Source organism: Apium graveolens, unplaced genomic scaffold, assembly GCF_009905375.1.
Source record: "Apium graveolens cultivar Ventura unplaced genomic scaffold, ASM990537v1 ctg2721, whole genome shotgun sequence".
Classification (NCBI taxonomy): Eukaryota; Viridiplantae; Streptophyta; class Magnoliopsida; order Apiales; family Apiaceae; genus Apium; species Apium graveolens.
Window position 1 is genome coordinate 17,565 of NW_027417777.1, and position 11,019 is coordinate 28,583.

General features: G+C 38.8%; 1 non-coding gene across 1 annotated transcript; it reads left to right on the top strand.

Annotated features, from left to right (window-relative positions):
- Positions 1 to 5,481: 5,481 nt before the first annotated feature.
- Positions 5,482 to 5,588, top strand: LOC141700680 (small nucleolar RNA R71). Its single transcript, XR_012566457.1, has one exon. It is a non-coding gene; the product is annotated as a small nucleolar RNA R71 (small nucleolar RNA).
- Positions 5,589 to 11,019: the final 5,431 nt, after the last annotated feature.

Below are 11,019 nucleotides of genomic sequence, written 5' to 3' on the forward strand. Positions count from 1 at the left end.
CCATCTTTCCCCGATGGCAGAAAACCACGCTCCTTAGCTATAGGCTTCGAAAGCAGCCTCACATACTCCGCCTCAATCTCGGGAGTTGAAAACCTAGCCTCACACCACATGCACTCGAAGAATCGGTGATGTTGCTGCTTACTTGAGTTCGCTGTCTTTTCGGTGCCATTGAGATTGAATAAGTTTGAGAGAATTGAAGTTTGTAAGAGAGATTGTATGTTTGAGAGTTTTGAGAAGTGATGGAGAAGTTTGAGTATAAGTGTATGTATATATAGGAGATTGGGAGAGAATTACTTATGGAAAAGGAGTGGGAATTGATTATGGGAATAATGAGAATAATGGGTTTGGTTTGGAGAGGGAAATTTGGGATGTGAAAGAGTAAAATTTGGGCGGGAATTGATTTTGGAATAAAGTCCCCGATTTTCTCTTCACAGCTGACTTATATTTTTTTCGAATACAGGGAACCAGCACGACTACGCGCGACCTTGGTGAGGGCGCGCCATGCTACTGACATTTCAGCGCGGCCGCCCCTCCAAACAGTTGGGCACGCGCAGTTTCTGGAATTTCAGCGCGGTCGCCCCGCTTTACAGCGTGGACGTGCCGTGCTACTGTAGGTGGCCCTGATTTTTTCTATTTTTCTGATTTTTGTTTGTGTTTTTCTCTTTTATTTCTGCTTCCTCTACCTACTAATGTACAACAAACTTGGGTTGTCTCCCAAGAAGCACTTGGTTTACATCAATAGCTTAACGTAGAATCTCGAGATCAAGTAGACAATAAAATGGGACCAACCACCTCACGGTTTGCTGTATCCCCATAGTAGTGCTTCAACCTTTAACCATTTACCTTGAATGCTTGGCCTGGATCATTCTCAAAAATCTCCACAGCTCCATGCGGAAACACAGTTTTGATTATGAAAGGCCCTGACCATCTTGACTTCAATTTTCTAGGAAAAAGACGGAGAAGAGAGTTAAATAACAGAACTTGTTATCCCGGCACAAATGGCTTCAGCACTAGACCCCTGTCGTGCCACCTCTTGACTTTCTCCTTGTACATTTTGTTATTTTCATACGCTTGAAGCCGAAATTCATCGAGTTCATTCAATTGAAGCATTCTCTTCTTACCAGCTGCATCCAAGTCAAGATTCAATTTCTTCAAAGCCTAATATGCTTTATGCTCGAGCTCCAAAGGCAAGTGACACCCCTTACCATAAACTAGCTGAAATGGCGACATTCCCAACGGAGTCTTGTATGTTGTTCTATATGCCCAAACAACTTCATCAAGCTTCAAAGACCAATCCTTCTTTGATGGACACACAACTTTCTCTAGAATACGCTTGATCTCCCTGTTAGACACCTTAGCTTGACCATTATTCTGAGGATGGTAGGCTGTTACAATGCGATGATTCACATTATACCTTTGCATCATGGAAGTGAATTTGTGATTGCAAAAATACGATCCCTCATCACTGATTATGACTCTTGGAGTCCCAAATTGTGTGAATATTTTCTTATGAAGAAAATTAAGCACTACCTTTGCATCATTTGTCGGCAAAGCCTTGACTTCCACCCATTTCGACACATAATCGACCGCTAGCAAGATATACTGATTATTGCAAGATGAGACAAACGGCCCCATGAAGTCGATTCCCCAAACATCAAAGATTTCAACCTCGAGAAGCACATTAAGAGGCATCTCATCCCTCTTGGACATATTACCCACACGTTGGCATCGATCACACTTCAAAATAAAGTGATACGCATCCTTAAAAAATGTAGGGCAACAGAATCCCGCTTGAAGGACCCGAGCTGTTGTCTTCTCTCCACCATAGTGGCCTCCATAAATAGTAGAATGTCAGTCTCGCAAGATTCCCCCCGTTTCGCTGTACAGAATACATCTCCTAATGATTTGGTCAGCTCCTTGCCTAACAGATATGGTTCATCCCACATGTACCACTTCACCTCATGAAGAAACTTCTTCTTTTGAGCGTACGACAAGTCTGGAGGCATGATATTACTCACAAGGTAGTTTACAATGTCTGCAAATCACAGTTCTTCCTCTTACACTCCAAACAACTGCTCATCAGAAAAAGACTCATTTATCAATGTCTTATCCTGTGAAGTTTCACTTGGATCTTCCAAACGAGAGAGATGATCAGCGACTTGATTCTCGTCACCCTTTCTTTCCTTGATCTCTAATTAAAACTCCTAAAGCAAAAGAACCCATCTAATAAATCTAGGGTTCGAGTCCTTCTTCGAGACGAGATATCGAATTGCAGCGTGTTCAGTGAAAACTGTCACCTTCATTCCAAGCAAATAAGATCGAAACTTCTCAAAACCGTAGACAATGGCCAAAAGTTCTTTCTCAGTAGTAGTGTAATTCAGTTGAGCACCATTGAGGGTCTTAATAGCATAGTAGACCACATGAAATATGTTGTTCTTTCTCTGCCTAAGAACTGCTCCAATTGTATAGCCATTTGCATCACATATTATCTTAAAAGGTTCAGTCCAATTAGGTACAGTTATGACAGGTGTCGTGATCGAACTCTTCTTCAAGAACTCAAAAGCAGCTAGGCACTCATCATCAAACTTGAACGGGACATCCTTCTCCAGAAGATTGCACAAAGGTTTAGAAATTTTTGAGAAGTCCTTGATGAACCGCCTATAAAAACCCACATGACTAAGAAATATGCGAACTCCCTTAACATAAATGGGTGGAGGAAGATTTAAATGACCCCCACCTTGGATTTGTCCATCTCAAGACCCTTACTAGAGACCTTGTGACCAAGAATAATGCTCTGTCGCACCATAAAGTGACATTTCTCCCAGTTGAGAACCAAGTTGGTCTCAACACACCTTTTAAGAACGTCGCCCAGATTCTGCAAACACTCATCAAATGAATCGTCCAACATAGAGAAGTCGTCCATGAACACCTCCACATTCTGACCAATCATGTCATAGAAAATAGCCATCATGCATCTCTGAAATGTGGTCGGTGCTCCACACAAACCAAAAGAAACTCTTCTAAAGGTGAAAGTACCAAATGGACAAGTGAAAGTAGTCTTTTCCTGATCTTCCGGAGCAATGCAAATCTGATTATATCCCGAATAGCCATCCAGAAGACAGTAGTACTCATGCCCAGCTAATCTGTCAAGCATCTGATCAATAAACTATAAAAGAAAGTGATCCTTTCTTGTGGCCTTGTTCAGCTTCTTGTAATTCATGCAACCTCTCCACCCCGTGACTGTTCGAGTAGGAATGAGCTCATTCTTCTCATTAGCAACAACAGTGATACCTCCTTTCTTCGGCACACACTGAACTGGACTCACCCAAGAACTGTCAGAAATGGGATAGGTGATCCCTGCATCCAACCACTTAAGAATTTCTTTCTTCATAACTTCTTTCATTATCGGTTTGAGCCTTCTTTGTTGCTCAACAGTAGGCTTGCTACCTTCCTATAACAGAATTTTATGCATACAATAGGAAGGGTTGATTCCCTTAATATCTGTTATCGTCCATCCAATTGCCGATTTGAACTCTCTCAGAATTTTTAAGAGATTTTTTCATCACTACCTGAAAGGTCAGATGCAATAATAATAGGAAAAGTAGATGCATCACCTAAAAAAGCATATCTTAAGTGTTCAGGTAATGATTTAAGCTCAAGTGTAGGAGCTTCCTCAATAGATGGCTTGCAGCGCTTGGGAGATTTGTTCAACTCCTCCATTCCAAGAGATTCAAAAGGCATATCCATCTTCCTCTTCCAGGGAGAAGCATTTAGATATTGCAATTGCTCATCACCTTCATCATCTTCACTATCATAATTCCCCAACAAGGCCTTTTCTAAGGCATCAGACCTTAACAATTGATCAAGTTCTGAAGTAACCACAGAATCGACCAACTCCACCTTTAAGCACTCCTCAATTTTCATAGGAAATTTTATGGCATTGAACACATTAAAAGTTACATCCTGATCCAGCATTCGCATGGTGAGCTCACCCTTCTGCACATCTATCAAGTTTCGGCCAAAAGCCAAGAATGGTCTTCCCAAGATTATGGAAATCTTCTTATCCTCCTCGAAATCAAGAATTACAAAACCAGTAAGAAAGATGAGTTTATCCACCTTGACCAAAACATCCTCAACAATGCCTCGCGGATATGTAATAGAATGATCAGCCAGCTGCAAGGTCATATAAGTAAGCTTTGGATCAGGTAAGTCCAACTTCTTGAAGATTGACAAAGGCATCAGATTGATGCTAGCTACCAAGTCACATAAGCATTTGTCAAATGAAACCTTTCCAATGGTGCAAGGAACAGTGAAGCTTCTAGGATCTTTAAGCTTCAGAGGCAACTTCTGTTGTAGCACAACACTGTGTTCCTTCGTGAGAGCAACTGTCTCTAAGTTATCAAGCTTCACCTTCTGAGAGAGTATACCTTTCATAAACTTCGCATAACTAGGCATCTGTTCAAGAGCTTCAGCGAAAGGTATGTTGATATGAAGTTTCTTGAACACCTCCAGAATCTTCTCAAATTACTTATCCAGCTTTTTCTTCTGCAGCCTCTTAGGAAAGGGATGTGGAGGATAGATATGTCTCTCCCCTGTATTATCCTCAGGAGGAGTGTGTTCAACAGTAGTCTTCCTTGGTTCCACTTCATCTTCCTTCTACACTTCTTCTTCAGCCACAGCTTCTACATCCAAAACTTGAGAGTGTTCGGGGTTTGCCACTTCCCAGACCTCAATGTAATTGCCTTAACCTGCTCCTTAGCTTCCCACATTCCTGGTACTTCAGTGTCACTAGGGAGTGTACCAGGTTGACGATTTAGCAAGGCATTGGCATTTTATCCAATTTGATTTTCCAAGGTCTTGATAGAAACCGCTTGGCTCTTGCACATGAGCCTCAACTCTTCCAATTCAGATTTTTCATTAGACTATTGCAGCTGGAGTTGTTGCCTTAGTGCATATTGCGGTTGCTGAAAACCAGGGGGGTTATACTGCTTTGCTGGATACTGCTGATAAGGCTGATGAACCGCATTCTGAGTATTGCTCCAGCTAAAGTTAGGATGATTGTGGTTTTTAGGATGATAGGTGGATGTTATAGGTTGCTGCGACCTCTGAAAGTTGCTCACGAACTGAGCTAATTCACTAGAAATAGCATACTGATCAGTCTCATGGGCACCAGCACAAAGCTAACAGACACTAGTGATCTGATTAACTCCATAATTAGACAGAGAATCCACCTTCATCGTCAAAGCCTTAAACTGAGCAGCTATAACAGTAGCTGCATCTAACTCCAGAATTCCTGCTACATTGCCCTGAGATAGTCTCTAAGTAGGATTCTGGTATTTATTAGCAGCCATCAGTTCAATCAGTTCATAAGATTAATTGTAGCTTTTAGCCCACAAGGCTCCTCCTGATGCTGCATTAAGCATGGGTCTAGAAGTTGCACCCAAACCATTATAGAAATAGTTTATGATCATTCAGTCAGGCATCCCATGATGAGGACACTTTCTAAGCATCTCATTATATCGATCCCAAGCCTCACATAAAGATTCTTCAGATTGCTGAGAAAATTGAGTAAGTGCATTTCTGATTGCACCAGTCTTCACCATAGGAAATAATTTAGTTAAGAACTTTTAAGCAAGATCCTCCCATTTGGTGATAGACCCTGGTGGCAGAGAATGTAACCAGCACTTACCTTTATCCCACAGAGTGTAACACCCCCAGATCCGGGGTCGGGGATCCGGGTTGTCACGAGTTCCATTTCCCTTATTAACACCCAATCTTAATAATTTCTCAACTACTCTGTACTGTGACCCCACAATAAACACACACACCACACGTTATAGTCTCAGAGATGAACATCCAAAAATAATCACAAGTCGTTTTATTCCACAATTATATGACAATACACCTTAAAAAGGTTCTGAATAAATTTACATTTCATTGCCATTATTACAATTCATAAATATACATAAATCTGGTACATCAAAAGTTGAAGCCTAGTCTATTGGTAGTTCCCTACCTCAGCTACAGTGACTTCAATGCCTATAGGAAGCTGCGAAACGCTTCCTATCCGATCGCGAATTGGGAGCTTGGTCCTGTTCATCTTATCTATCTGATGTTGTGTGATGAAAGAAGAAAGCAAGGGTGAGCAGCAAGCCCACCAAAATAATATGTATAATGATTAATAGTATATGAGTCTACTCATAATACTCATGAAAATCTTGGTCAAAAGAAATGAACCAAGTTTGATATCTTAATGCGATGAAGTCACAAAATATTCAGTATATATACATATATACTTTTCAAAGTAATGGAAGTCCTCTTCCATGCATAATATACACAAAGTCCCATTGTATAACTGTATAAAAATATCGTTGCAAGGTGATCTCATATATCTAACCTTGTCTCAACGTTTTTCTGAAAATCTTTGTCATTCATAAGACAATTATTGATTAGATATAAGTTTAAAAGATGAAGTTACCAAATACTTCACTACACTTATATCATATATAAAGTTACTTGAACTGCCACCGTTCGAAGTATTATAAGTTTTAAGAAAAACACCCCATAGATGAGACCACAAGTTAAGACTTGAATGGATTCAATCTTTGAAATATTATTGAATGAAAAAGTTATGAGATACTTTATTTAGTCCCGGTATATATATATCCACATATATATACCCCTTTAAACATTTCCTGGAACCTCTGTTATGTAAAGTATGAACAGAGTTTGAAACATCCAATGAATTTTGGAAAGGAAAAGAATTTTGGCATAAACCCGATATCTCGCTGATCAGGCAAAGATACCAATAAGTAACCTTTTCTACTGTAGATGGATGAATTCCTCACCGGTCATCACCCTGGCCGCATTAGGACCTCGCGCTAGACCGTACCCCGGCCCCTCACGCGTTGATGGACTGCCACCCAGCCACTTACACAATAATAGACCGTACCCCGGCCTGTCGCTTATGCCGACTCAATGAGATGGGCTTACTTCCCGAACGTTGGGCAAGTAATCAATTTATTTACCAAATCTGCAACCTCGTTGCGAATATAAAATACACCACAGAGCCGGATTCCCCAGGTTTTGAGCGAGTATTTAAATCCCCTTAAAAAGGAAGATCTTAAATATAAAAATGAGTTTTGGGATCCGCTCTGACTTTAAAAATCATTTTGAAGACTCGAAAACACTTTAAAGAGTGTTTGGAGTAAAGCTGATTTAATGAAGTAAATCAGTCCCCAGAATATTAGAAAATAACGGAATATTATTATTTAAATAATATTCCCATAAAGAATAATCTTTATAAAAATAATTGAAGTAGAAGTATTAAAACTTATACTTGAAATAAACATTAAATAACCAAAGATATACTTATATGAAAGTATTATCTTTATTTGAATAATCGAAAATAAGTTTGATTATTAACACCTTATTCCTTAATAGAATAAAGAATATAATTCAGCACATAATCGGAGTCATAGATCCTCAAATGAATATTCAAATAATATTCATAATAATATAAAAGAGTCATAAGTCCTCGAATGAATATTCAAATAATATTCAGATAAATAAATAAAAGAGTCATAAGCCCTCGAATAATATTCGAAATAATATTTAATAATAAAATAAAGTTTCAAGTTATCGAATAAACCTTATTCGATTAATAGTTTGGAAAACTATAACCATACATATATATAAATATATATATATATATATAAATATCCATATCCATATATATAAAATCTACTCGGGATCCTCGACTCCCGGTTTTTGAAAATACTTTCACCTTTGGGTCCCTATACTAAGGGTATATGCAAGATACCGCTATCCTCTAGCATAGGTATTATCAACTGAACCAACAGATATATATTTCAAGAATATGAAACAGGCATGCATATATACCATATCACATGCTACAATATATCGCATCAATTTGCTAATAACAATCATGCAATATCACAAGATAATGCATATACATATATTTACATCACAGCAACAGTATAACGGGTAGAAAACTTGCCTGAGCGACTGGGGGTTACGAATGGCTCGGGACGAGTCTGGTAACCTATAAGCAACAAGTAAGTTGGAATTAAACCAAAGTCACTTGTAAATCTATACTTTAACTAACTTAGACTCTAACGCTCGTTTTGCGCTCACTGATTCGCTTAAGTCACTCGGGTACCCTCGGCTCCACCATTTTTAATAATTTAACCTTTACGAGTTTTAAGGCGATTCCTTCGCGAGTGTCTTACCAACTGCCTAACACACTTACCATAAATGTTTCATACTTCAATTAGTCCTTTTTGGTCTTTAACCTATGTTTCAAAGTAAGGCGAGGGGAAATGTTTCGTTCGCGAAACGCCGTTACTTGAAACGGTCGTTTCTCCTAAACCGTGCATCGGAATCGAACGAACTACATATCAAAACGAAGCTCGTAACATGAGCTATCTAAACATGGCAATGGTCATAATCTAGAAGGGGGTTCTCGGGTCCTAATGTTATGCACAAAACAGTCTAAAGAAAATTGGACGTTACGACGGCTATGTTTACGCGATTACCAATATTTAAACCACTCCAATTCTTTACTAATTCACTACAAACCACCCAACCATCATCAATACCTCAAACACAACTTATATCAAGGCAAAGTCAGTCCATAATCTCAAGGTTTTCCAACTTATTCAACCACAAACATGATCTACTAACCATAACTTAAGATTCATATCCAAAATCACCACAAATCCAACCAAACTATCTAACATACATGGATCTTGCTATACATACATGGATATTTCTATATATACATTAATCCATCCATGAACTCATCAAAACTCAAAGTTCAAACTATAAGTTAAAGGTGAAAGTTGTTTATACCTCCTTGAAGCTTCCTAACACAACCCAAGAGCTTTGAATGCCTAAAAGAACCTTGATCCTTGCTTGTATAACCTTAATCTTTCATAAAAATTCAAGAAAACTAAAGTTATTTCTTGAAGGTTACTATTCACCATCTTCTTCCTTGATTTATAGAAAAAGATTGGCTTGGAATTAGAAGCTTAAACTTATAGGAAGTATGTAACTATCCATGGGGAAGCTTAGATAATTACCTTGCTAAATAGTAAGTGGTGGAGCTTGGATCTTCAAATTTTAAGAAAACCACCCGAGAGCTTCATGAACAAAGCCTTGGTTGCTTTTGATTTTTGATGAAAATGATTTTTGCTTGGCTTGGTTGCTTGGTTTTTGTGCTTGCTTTAGTCAATTACCTTCTTGCCCTTGAATTTGTGTGGTTCTCATTCAACCACACCTCCTTCCTTCCCATGTCATGCTTATATCATCCTCATGATGTCATTCTCCCTTCCTTGTCCTCTTTCTATTGGTTGGATGACATCATTCCCACTAATCCCTTTGATTAACTTCCTAATCGTTTGCCTAATGACCGCTGATCTGTTATACGGTTCGCTTAACTTTCGTTCTCGTTTATCGTTTGAAGGATCATACCCGGGATCTTATTACTTAGGTTCCCTTAACCTTTCTCAATACATTATATTCCTTTTTATGATCCTCTATTATAATCCTTTAATTTAAATCCTTTTTATCCTGTTACCTTATACTCAATTCTCTCCGTATCTTGTGGATTTCCGGGAAAAACCAAAGTGTTCGGAATTGGATTCTGACGATCTTTCCATACACTTATATACTACATAGAGTACTAATAATATCTCAGAATATCCATATCAGAACCCCTACATAGTGTGGCATGAAAAGTTTTCCCATTCAGCAAAAACACTATTCATAAGGGTTTCAAAAATTTCCCAAAAATTGGGGTTATTACAGTCTCCCCTCCTTAAAAGGATTCCGTCCCGGAATCAGATAGAAAATGAATAGGGATACTCTCTTAGCATTGCACTTTCTAACTCTCGAGTAAATTTTCCCACATTGTGGTTCTACCACCAAACTCTGCCTAGTTTGATAATCCTTCTCCTAAGCACTTGTTCCTTTTCACTCTATAACCCTTCCTGGTTGCTCCATATAGGTTACGTCGGGTTGCATATCTATGCGCTCATATGCCTTTATTTATCTGGCATCTAAATTACACTTCCTTAACATTGATACGTGAAACACGTTACGACCTGCTACATGTTCGGGGTTAGGGCTAGCTCATATGCTAACTTCCCAAACGTCTTAATATATCCAAGGGTCCAACAAATTGTAGACTTAGCTTTCCTTTCTTTCCGAACCTCATCAATCCTTTCCAAGGGATACCTAAATCATTACTAGGTCCCCTATTTCATACTCTTTATCCTTTCGTGTCAAATCAACATACTTATCATGTCCATCTTGGGCTACTACCAGCCGTCCTCTGATTAGATCTATCATATCCTTGGTCCTTTGGACTACTGCGGGTCTGAGCATCTTGCGCTCTACAACTTCATCCTAACATAGGGGAGATCGACATTGTCTTCCCTCAAGGATCTCATAAGGCGATATCTCAATACTGACATATGATCTATTGTCATAAGAAAACTCAATCCGCGTTATGTGATCATTCAAATTTCTTTCAAGTCTATTGCACAGACTCTCATTATAGCTTCTAGATTTATAGCTTTTGCTTCTTAATACCCATTCTTTTCCAGTTCGTAATCGCTACTACCTTCCGTTCCTAATATTATACTGGTTATACTTTTGCTCGCTAGCGTTCTATAACCCTTTATTAACCACGTCAACCTTAGTATCACGAATGTGTTTCCATTCCGAATACTACCACAACTTTACTACTCCTTTTTCAGCTGCTTCTATCTTTGGAAGCTTGATCAATCATATAGAAGTAAAGGAATTTGTTGAGAGATCACTATGATCATGAACACTTGTTATATCGCATAGTTAGTACAGAAGGTGGCCAGCCTTTAGTACTTGACAAGCAATTAAACAATAGATGGTATCCTACTAGGCTTCTATCACACAGATAGATAGTCATTCGGCAATACCTCCCCTTTCTGGAAGGGTTGTTCTTCTCAGCTTACA